The 11,717-nt window shown below is 35.4% G+C and overlaps 1 long non-coding RNA gene across 3 annotated transcripts; it reads left to right on the forward strand.

Moving 5' to 3' along the window:
• The first annotated feature begins 1,235 nt into the window (after positions 1-1,235).
• On the forward strand, positions 1,236-10,159 carry LOC127100680 (uncharacterized). 3 transcript variants are annotated; one of them, XR_007794471.1, is made up of 3 exons: positions 1,236-1,900; positions 4,270-4,376; positions 8,469-10,159. It is a non-coding gene; the product is annotated as an uncharacterized LOC127100680 (long non-coding RNA). The 3 variants fall into 3 exon arrangements; XR_007794470.1 differs by having other exon boundaries at positions 8,646-10,159; XR_007794469.1 differs by having other exon boundaries at positions 4,270-10,159.
• Positions 10,160-11,717: the final 1,558 nt, after the last annotated feature.

The following is an 11,717-nucleotide window of genomic DNA, read 5'->3' on the forward strand; positions in this document are numbered from 1 at the left end:
GGTCCTGATTCCAATCTGGATGCGGTCAGTTAGGCGCTTCTGAATTTCAATCTCTGAAGCTTTTTAATATCTAGCTTTGAGGATTATTTCTAACTTTAAAAAGTGAGTTGTGTTTTAAGTAAGTCTGAATTTTAAAAATAAAATCGGAAGTTATTTTTGGAATTTCCTCATAGTGCATTAGTAACAAATGAGGTGTGATAAATAACCCCCTAAAAAAGAGCATTCAACTTTACATCCCCCAATTAAACCTGACACCCCTCATACTTTTATATTGTCAAAATTGTCCCTGATTGAAATTTGAAATATTTGATAGGCAAAAATAAAATTTCTGGTACGAACAAAATTTCCGGTAGACCGGAAATTTCACAATTTCCGATATTTTCCAAATAATTTTGGAAATTTGAAATTTACTAGGCGATATCGAAAATTTCAACCAAATTAGAATTTCCGGTAGTGTTATTTGTGTGAAATTTTAAACATTTAGGATTTTACCGACAGTTTTGGATGTCTGTGATTACCCGACAGTTTTGTGTGGTCCAGAATAAGTGCAAAGTTGTATAAATAGGGGGTGACCTGTGTTTGATAAAAACATCTCAAAAAATGTCTCTTCCTCAATTTTTTATTAAGGCGTGTACTTCAACGATGTTTCACCTCCCATAGAGTTTTGACTTCCAGATGACACCACATCTCTCGCCGGCATGATGTCAAAGTTGAATGAACCAGTTGGAACCATTCGTCCAGCATGCATCCGGGAAGACTCAGCCTCAACAACCCTAGTCTGGTCTGCCGCTCTATCGATAGTTCTACCTACAATAATGTCGTCCATGCCTCTATATTTCACTGTAAAAGAAGGAAATTTTTTTTAAAAAATTACAACTACCAGAAATTTTAGAATTTTCGATAAAAAAACCAAGGTTTATAACTAGCGAAAATTCTTAAATTTCCGGGAAACCAAATAGGATTTTATACCGAAAAATTTGAAATTTCTTACAAAATTGTTAGAATTAATATCATAAATTTTGGAATTTCCGGTAAAAATCCCGGAAAATTTGATATTTACGGTATAAAACATATAATTTTTGAAATTTTTGGTAATTGTTTCAAAATTTCCGATATCTTCTCAGAATTTTCAAAAATGAGTGAAATGATTTTGCTACAGCGAATGGGCCTGGCCCGTTTTATTTTTAGTCTCTTGTCGCAATACAGCCGAAAACGAAGCAGAGTTTGGAGGTTCCGTGTATTTTATGGTCTATCTCATTGTATTCGTTTTATCTGTACAGTACACCATACGAAGATACAGTATTCCAAGGGTAGACACCACCTTTAGACAGTGCAAATGACCGCACTGAACCACTACCCCGTCATCTTCACCGTAGCGGTATCAAAACTAAACGCAGAGCGAATATCAAAGGTTCGTTATCCCATTGTTAACGTCTCTCTCTCTCTCTCTCTCTCTCTCTCTCTCTCTACCAATCAATGTCACGATCATAGCTTCGAAAACGAATACACATTCCATACATTTCGGCGTCGAAACCGGCTCTGCATCGCGTTCACTTTTAATAGGTTCCAAGCTACTAATCTAATTGCTCCGAATCGGTAACTACATTTCATTTCGTGTTGATTTATGAAGTTGTGCTGGTACATTAATTGTACTTTTGAACATCACAAGGAAGGTATTGACAACATCCACACATGACCGGATGTGAAGCGTTGTGTGTTACATCAATGATTGTTGACTCATGACATGATATTTTATGTGATAGTTGCCATATCCAACCGAAAATATGGCAACTATCACATAAATTATCATGTGAGTCATGTCATGACTCATGACATGATATTTTATCTGATAGTTGCCATAGTCAACAATCATAGTTGCCACATCATGGGAACAGTTCAGGTAATCTTTGCATTGATGCTGCTGATTACTCATTAAAAAGGTCTTACATGTACTATATGATGCACCTTTTGAGTTCTTTGATATGATCTTATTACAATCTTACATAATTTCCTTCTCAGTACTTATGCAGGTATTTGTTAGGTCTCTTATTGTTACTTAAGAAATTGTTACTGGTTAGTTAATTAGTTAATGGGGTAGTTAGTAGTTTTGTTGAGAGCTAGTTAGGCCAAATATATAAGGCATTCTGCCTATAAATAGATAGGAGGAGAATTAGAGAGGGGAGCATCTTGTAATTTGAGAGGAATAGGGCTTATGGCATTGGGAGGTCGACATTCTCTTAAAAGTTCTCACGATGGATTTTATTGGAAGACTACCGAAATCAACAAAGGAAGGGCACTATAATGGTGGTGGTAGATAGGCTGTCCAAAGAAGCTCATTTCATGGCCTTGAGTCGCCCTTATACAACAAGGACAGTAGCTGAGATGTTCATCAATGAAGTGGTGGAGTTACACGGGTTTCCGACTTCCACCATCTCTGATCGAGCCCAGGTGTCCATGAGTCTTTTTTTTTGGCGTGAGTTGTTCACTTTAGCAGGGACCAAACTGAAGTTCAGCTTGGTTTAACATCCACAAACAAATGGGCAATCAGAGGTAACGAATTGACATTGTAGGCGTATTTGAGGTGTTTTGCGAATAGACAACCGAAACAATGGGTAAAATGGTTAGCATGGGCTGAATTTTGGTTCAACTGGTATTACAATGCTTCATTGGCATGAGCCCATTTAAGGCAATGTATGGGAGGGAGGAAGCATCAGTGTGAGCAAATACCCTCATGAGGGGGCGATAGTTGAAGGGGGTGGATCAACCCCTAGGGGAATGTGATTCTGTGTTCGGAAACTTAAAGGAGCAGTTGAGCAGTGCGCATAATAGCATGAACAGTGGGCAGATAAAAGAGGAAAGTGGTGACATATGAGTTGGGGGATTAGGTGTTCTTGAAGGCACAACATTATAGGTTCAAGTCCTTAACTAATCAATCCGATGAAAAGTTGAGTCCACAATTTTATGGGCCATTTGAAGTTATTGGCAAGATTAGCAATGTAGCGTAGAAATTGGCATTACCATCCGATTCTAAAATACACCCGGTGTTCCATGTATCTCAGCTGAAGAAAGCAGTAGGGACTGGTGTTGCGGTGCAGCCGTTACTAGTGTTTGAATGCAGAGTTGGAGCTACAAGTTCAACCAAAGGAAGCTTTGGGATGAGGAGACTATTGAATGGATTTGAACAGGTGCTGATTGTGTGGGAGGGACTGTCTTAAGATGAAAACACTTGGGAGGATTCTAGTGCAATCTCTCAAGTGTTCCCCGAATTTGACCTTGAGGACAAGGTTGCACTGGTAGGGGGAGTTTTGATAGGTCTCCAAAGTATGTGTATAGAAGGAAGGGTAGGAAAAGGAAAAGAAAGAGAAAAGGTGGCAGCCTAACTAACTTTTAACTAACTTGACAATTGGTCAGTCTAACTAACTTCTAACTAACTTGACTGGTGGTTAAGAGGGAATGCAACTAACTTGACAGGTGGCAGTCTAGGAGTGGTGGGGATTGAGAGAATCAGGGAAGAGAATGTGGATATAACATATTGAGGAGGAGGGAAAAATGGTGGGTTTTATGAAAAAGAAATTGGGACTGAGGAGTGAGAGTAATTCTCAAATCAGTAGGGGATATTCTCACAGTGAGATTATCATTCAGTTAGCTTACTTTTCCAATTGATAGAACCAACTGGTGTGTTATACTGAAAATGAGAAAGAATCCCCTTTGATTACAACAATGGCAGCACTTCAAGGGTCTGCCTATCTCCCAATGCCTTAAGGTTCTATTGCTCTCAAATTACAAGATGCTCCATTGAGTACACTCTCAAATCTTAATCCCTAAACTCTTGTATTGTTCTATGAGTTGGGCACTCGAAAGGGACAAAAAGAAGGAATAGAGCAGTATACCTTGGTTTTTCAGAGACCTGGAGCTCTCCTACATGCTATAGTCAACTCGTGCATGTTTTATACAATAACTAACTATCTAATTGGAATTGTTATGTTGTTTATTTATTCCCCTACTTCCTTGCTTATTTCTACTAACATAAACCTTTATTGGAGGTCTACTATCATGTACTGAAATAAGATTTTTTTGTTCAATGGAAAAACCGTGTGGGTAGATGGTGCAACTATTTCTATCTTAGGAGAATAAATAGATGTTTGTCTATATTCATAATTTGCTTTGAATTTTGGTTGTTTGATTAATATTATGCATTCATTATTCTTCAAAATGTTTTGAATTCTCACCAACCCTTTATTGTTTTAATTTGACTCTCACAACTGATAGAACCCAAGGGACAGCTTATTTCGATTGATGGAAAAACAAAGGATGAGGTTTGTAGAGGTTTGGAGAGAGTGCTTCTTAAGATGGAGATAACAACCTCAAAACTTAAGGTACTGCATATCCATTCTGCCTGTATCAAATTAGGATACATTCATTGGAGAACTTTGCTGACGGACTGTACTTTTTCTCGTTTATTTGTTTTTTCTTATTGTGATTTACTTCAGAAGAACATCTCATTCTTTTCTGTTGAACCTTTTCTTTCTCTCATGTCATAATTTTTTTTCTCTTATATTGGAAAAAATTAAAATAATTCAGTAATAGGTTAATCGAATCTTCATTTTAGAGTCTGCAATCTATTGAATATGATGTATTGAAATTACTAAGTAATTGATAGGTACCCGTCCAATGCAAAATAGATTTGGGACTATTTCTGATATTGATTGATACAAACAGATTTAACTTAATAGAATCACACAAATTTCACATAATAACTACGATTTCAAGAGCCTTGGCCTTTACCCTTTCTAAATGTTGAAGAGTTTGGTCTCTCTCACTAACCACCTAGTTCCAAGATAACCCCCTCTATCTGGCCCCTTTTCCTATTTATTCTTATTACAAACTGCTATTAGAGGATATCTTGGAATTTGGTTGGAAATGGGTCATTTTGCTATTAGAGGAGGTGTAGACCCTCGAAGTTAAGGATTTTCCCTATTTCTTTTTGTGTATCAGTTGATATCTATCAACCGGTATGAGAGCACTTTTGATCCTGGACAGAAAAAAAAGGGAAAAAATTGAGTGGTCATCAAATGGAAGGAATGTTTGGTATTTTTGATGATATGTTGAAGGAATTTATAGATTGGAGAAGAGTACTCAAAGAGTTACGGATGACAAGGTTGAGAAATATTTTGATGCTGGAGGTTTATAAGAAGAAAATCAAATACCAAAAGTTGTGCGGTGGATGAGTGGTAGATATGTTGCATAGTACCAATTATGGGTTTCAGGCAATTCAATTGCCACTTGGGGAAATTTTACAAAGGCAATTTTCAAGCAATTTCGGCCAGAAACTGATTCAATAGAGAATGAAGAAGTGGAATCAAGGAATTATCAAGAAAACATTATATCCCTGGTCGTAAAAGAACGATAGGCAATTTTATCATTAGTAGGCAGTTTTTATTAAAGATAACGGTCATTTGTAATTGCAGTAACTATCATTTGTAACCGCAATTTTAGAATAGGAATTAATTAATTTGGAGAATGAGAGTGTTGCCTATAAATAGAGGGGGTGATTGAGAGAGAGGATATCTTGGAATTTGGTTGGAAATGGGCCATTTTGCTATTAGAGGAGGTGGAAACTCTCAAAGTTAAGGATTTTCCCTATTTCTTTTTGTGTATCAGTTGGTATCTATCAACTGGTATGAGAGCACTTTTGATCCGGGACAGAAAAAAAAGGGAAAAAATTGAGTGGTCATCAAATGGAAGGAATGTTTGGTATTTTTGATGATATGTTGAAGGAATTTATAGATTGGAGAAGAGTACTCAAAGAGTTACGAATGACAAGGTTGAGAAATATTTTGATGCTGGAGGTTTATGTTAAGAAGAAAATCAAATACCAAAAGTTGTGCAGTGGATGAGTGGTAGATATGTTGCATAGTACCAATTATGGGTTTCAGGCAGGTAGATATGTTGCATAGTACCAATTATGGGTTTCAGGCAATCCAATTGCCACTTGGGGGAATTTTACAAAGGCAATTATCAAGCAATTTCGGCCAGAAACTGATTCAATAGAGGATGAAGAAGTGGAATCAAGGAATTATCAAGAAAACATTATATCCATGGTCATAGAAGAAGGAGAAAAGAAGAGAGCTCTAATAAAAATTGAGGCTTTGAGTTTGTTGTTTCGGATTGCTCAAAGGTAAAAGCAAAAGTGAAGAAAGGTGAATAATTATAAGGAGTTAGTGGAAAATTATTAGAATAATTATATTATTAATTAAGAGTGTTTAGGTTTAGAATAAATAGGGGAACACATTGGGGAGTTGATCAATTTGGAATTGAATAGGAAAATGGGCCATTTTGGCATTGGGAGGTGCAGACCCTCGAAGTTCTGCGATACTATTTTGTAATTCAAAGGGCTTTTCCCTATTTTCCTTTATATATCAGTTGGTTTCTATCAACGGGTATTAGAGCAATTCTGATCCAGAAAGATTCTACCGTTGTGCTGGAAATTTTGGCATAAATATGGCTGCTGATATGATTCCAAGATTTGATGGAAGAGAGGCCTATTGGTGGTTGATCCAAGCAGAACAATATTTTGGGTCAAGAAGAATGAGTGAAGAGATGAAGCTTGAGTGGACTGTTGCATTTGCATTGAGAGGAGATGCTCTTGATTGGTGGATTTCTTGGAAGGAGAGTCATTCAAATACTTGTTGGTGGAATTTTGTAAAGGCCATTCTCAAGAAGTTCCAACCATAAGTTTGGGATTGTCTACTGGAGTCTGAAAACGAAACACAGGAAATCCAAGGCAGCGATGAAATTCAAGAACCAATAGCATCTCCAACTGAAGAAAAGAATAGTGGTAAAGTTGAATATTCACAAATCCAACAATACAGTGAAAAAGAAGTTTGTAAAGTGGATATCAAATCTGATTGCGAGGGCGACAAAGTGAAAAATACAGATTCATTGATGGCTGTCAGTGAAGCAGAGGTCCAGAGAAGTGATGGAGATTCAGCTATTTCATCACAAGCAAAAGACTCACTATCGTTGGTGTTTGCTACTATTCCTAAGATAAAGTCTAAGAACAAGAAATTTCCACTACCGGTGCCACTGTGGCCACAACAACTGGTCACAAGAGGACTGCTATTAGCAAGAAAATTTCCTATTTCATGTACAACTCACCCTTTATTTTTCAAATTATGGGATCCAGGAGGATACATTTTTCCTTCCGTGTATTTCTTTCACCCTGAGGACAAGGTGAATCTTTAGGGGGGAGTATTGTTAGACTCTTCAGTTTTGTAACTGATATTAAATTATTAGGAGTTAGTGGGAAATTATTAGAATAAATAAGGGAAGATATTGGGGAGTTAATCAATTTGGAATTGAATAGGAAAATGGGTCATTTTGGCATTGGGAGGTGCAGACCCCCCTCGAAGTTCAGCAATACTATTTTGTAATTCAAAGGGGTTTTCCCTATTTTCCTTTATATATCAGTTGGTTTCTATCATATTGTTAGTCACGAGGCATCTTAATTAGGATAGTAAAGGTCTTGTTAGTAAATAGAAGACAATTTTATTATTAGTAGGCAGTTTTTATTAAAGATAAATGTCATTTGTAAATGCAGTTTTAGAATAGGAATTAATTAATTAGGAGAATGAGAGTTACCTATAAATAGAGAGGGTGATTTAGAGAGAGGATGGAATTTGGTTGGAAAGGGGCCATTTTGTCATTAGAGGAGGTGCTGACCCTTGAAATTCTGCGGTATTATTTTGTAATTCAGAGGGATTTTTCCTATTTCCTTTTGTGTATCAATTGGTTTCTATCACAAACATACACACTGAAAACAAATAAAACATAACTGCACAATAACTGTCAAATAAAAAATAACTGCAACAAATAAAATATAACAGCATCAAATATAACATAACTGCAAAAACACTAACTCAGGTCAGTATTTGTCTCGGCCTCTCCTCATATGTTATTTTCTAATTGAGAGATGTAACAGGAATATAATCAAATATTCTTAAAATACATTTTTGATATACTTGTAGCTGGCTCCAGCTAACTTGTATTGCAATGTAACTGTAATAATAGATTGTGTCATACATGTATAGTGGAATGCTTAAAATATGATATTCAAAATCAGTCATTGTGCAATTTTCTTTGATAGAGTAAATATTATCAGGATGGTTAAACCCCAGTTCCTCAATTACCACCAAGGTCATGAAAGAGTTATTAATTAGATGATAATGCATGTCCTCAAGACCTACCAGTCATAAACAGGAAACCAAGATTAAACTATAAAACTCTGAATAAGTTGCTAGTATTTACCCCCATGACGCATGTCTCTTCATTTGTCTCGAGTGTTATTGGAGAATGATGGAAATTCCCTTGTTTCAATATGTTGTTGATCTTGTTAATACCTAGGTGGTCTGTATGTACAACATACAAACTCTTAATTTTGTTCTAACAGAATCATTTTTCATGAAAAGGAATGATATGAAGGATAATTTGTTTTGTTGCTATGGCTAATATATTAATATGTTCAATTGGATTGGCTGTGCATGTTTGGGTTGGGAGCAAGATATTTTAAAATGTTTTGAAGTTTCTCTTTTGTTCTTGTCCTTTCTCAAACATGGTGTGGCTTTTGTCGTTGATGGCCCTACTAGGTGGCAATATTCTCAAAGACTGGTATATGTTGTTGTAAGACACCATCACAAAAAGCACAGGTATATTATACACCTTTATCTGCATTCAACTGCGATTGTTTAATATGTAATCCAATTTAGTTATTCTTTCTCCCCTTTTCACACTCCTGGTATGCTTGCTCGTACAGCAATTTAAGGGGAAGAAATGGATATCTTATAAGTTATATCTTCCTCTAAGTAACTAGGTTAGAAATGAAAAGTAGATTTTGATAGTGGTGATTCCTAATTCATATATAAAATTTGACTGTTTTCAGCTGTTAGCATGAATCAATAATTGAAGTTTCTTATTTATTATTCTGTTTTGCACCATTTACGTTCATTGCATCCTTATTACGAGTTAAAAGATGGCATTTGTTAGTTATAAGAATCACCGTTACTAATCAAACTCATTATTATTATGGACTAATAGTGTCTGTTTTTGTTATCTCATGTCTCCACCTTCTCGAATACAAAATACCGCCTTTGTACCCATCAGAAAAGTTATGCTGGTTTGATCTGGCACTATTTTTCACAGCTTGTGCAGATCTTAAAATTGTGTGATTATAGAACAATTGCAATTGGTGTTGTGGGAATGATGTAGGGATGATACAACAAACAAACTGATATATGCATTGGCATTAGTATAAAAGAAGGATTGTGGGCTTGCAAGGTAGCTGATTTGTAGTATTGGAAGTAAGCATTTTTCATAATTTTTGCTGGTGCAATCATGCTGTGTATACAAAAATTCTTGTATACAAATTTTTGAGGCAAGCCCAAACCAGCCTCTTCAATTCTCTTAGTTTGATGGCGTATTATGTTTTGTACAAGTGTTCATGTTCTTGTCACTGCTTGACAAATGTGTTAGTAAGGACCCGTCATGTAGCATCCACAAATTTTATTTTACTGCCAAAGTTGAGTTTGACATATGTTGCTAATTGACTTGCTTTTTAAATGGCACAACATATTCTTCTCAATTTTGTGTAGTATCCTCTCTTATCTTGCAGCCCAAGATTTCACATTCTGCTGAAACGTTGTCCCATAATTTCCCATTTAATCCCATATGAACATACTGATATCTCTTTTTCCTTTTCCCCAATAGTTTTCGTTTCTTTGTATAATAATGGTATACATATTAAAGGTGTTGTCTAAAGTGGACGTGGTCTACACTACATTGATCATCATATGTCAATGTCACTTTGTTCTTCACTTTTTCTTTTTTGCTGAAATTAGTATACATTGTATCGGCTATATTTTGACAGAAACCATAATTTCCATACAGCTCACAGTTGCAGCCAGCATGGGTCCAATTCTTGCCATAAGTACTTCTGGTATACACATCAAGCATGCTGAACGACTGGAGATGCCAATTTTTTTTTTGGTACCATCAATTACTAAGAAATTTGTAAAAATAATAGTACTATCAATCACTAAGATATTTCCTACTACTCCTACCACTTTAACTTTCTTAATATCAATTACCAAAAAATTTAATACCACTTTAACTTTCTTAATTTCCGTAATTTTGCTATAGACGTCTTGTAATTTTGCTATAGACGTCTTATATTTGGGGACGATAGTTTCAATTCTAAAAGATTTATAAAAATTAAACTTTTTACCAAATGTTTTAATTGTTTAAAATTGTATTTATTTATTTTTTTAGAAATTTTGCCTACTTTTCAGAAACTTAACTAATCAGTGAAAATTTGAAATTTGAATTTTTTGCTGAGGTAATTTAAGATGATAAAATATGAATGTGTAACTTGACTCTTGATAAGTTCAAGCTATTAATAGATATTTCAGATTAGTTTGTCATTTTGTGTCAATTAAATGGTTTGCTCTAGGCATTTTGTATAGTAGTTTGTATATGTGTTCATAATTGTTGTATGTCAGAATACCTCATACACTGTATTTTAATACATTTTGCTTATAAAGAACAACTAACTGATGAACTTACTAAAAGTCATTTTTTAATCTTACCAAGTACAAATTCCATGTTAAAGTGTACTATGTAGCAATCTCCATTTAAAAGTGGGGTTATGCTACTATTATAGTATTGAAGAGTAATTTAGTTAAGGTCTTTAAAAATAAGTAATTAATGCTCTGTATTATTGATAGCAATGCTATTAAATCTAAGAAAACGACGGGTAAATCGGCATGGTAGTTCATACATTTATAGGGATGTGAAAAACACACTATAAACACAAACTTAGTTACCTTTTGAAAGGTATGGAAGCAATATAATATTAATCGAACATCCCTTGTCAGAACTCAACCATAAAATGAAGAAAAACTTTAGCATTGATTGAAAATGAAATGCAGAAAAGTTCAAAAGCATGGAGAATGTGTATGATAGCATTCCGCATTGAGAAATGTATATACATGCATCCGTATATTGGCTTATATGACAGAGGTATAATATACCCATTCCCAAATGTCGGTAGTTTCATTCACTCAGTAACAAAACAAGAGTATGTTATGGGCTGGTTGTCCCACAAAAGCTGCTGTTTTAATTGATCATCTAGAAACGAATTTTGAAATTATGACACAAAAGTAAAAGTGAAGATAGAGATAGAGGGGACCTGAAAAAAAAACCCAAAATAGGTCAATTTTAGCATGGGTTGCTCCCCCATTCCCACACCATTATGTGTGAGTTTATGGCCATCAGTACCACCTAGCTATAGCACAATAGCATAGTAGTGGTGTAGTACCTCACCAACCCAGCAAATTAACCCCACAAAAAGACTTATTTCATAAGTGTCTCTTACAACCACATTTTTATTCGGACTTTTGATGGCTTAGAGTGTGACCCATGATTAAACTGTCACCCAAGGGTTGGGCCGGATTAGGGTTTTAGATCCGGACCCGAACCGATATCCACCCCTTCCTTAGCTTTCTTTAAGATAAGTTTCCTTCCTAGGAAACAAATATTAAGCCATCAAATGATGTTTGCGTTATCCTACTTTTGAACCATATGATTTTAATGTCCACTTTCTTTTAATCACGCTTATGTAATAATACCCCTACCCGTTTTGGATCTAAATCCATTTAACAGGC

Source organism: Lathyrus oleraceus, chromosome 7, assembly GCF_024323335.1.
Source record: "Lathyrus oleraceus cultivar Zhongwan6 chromosome 7, CAAS_Psat_ZW6_1.0, whole genome shotgun sequence".
Classification (NCBI taxonomy): domain Eukaryota; kingdom Viridiplantae; phylum Streptophyta; class Magnoliopsida; order Fabales; family Fabaceae; genus Lathyrus; species Lathyrus oleraceus.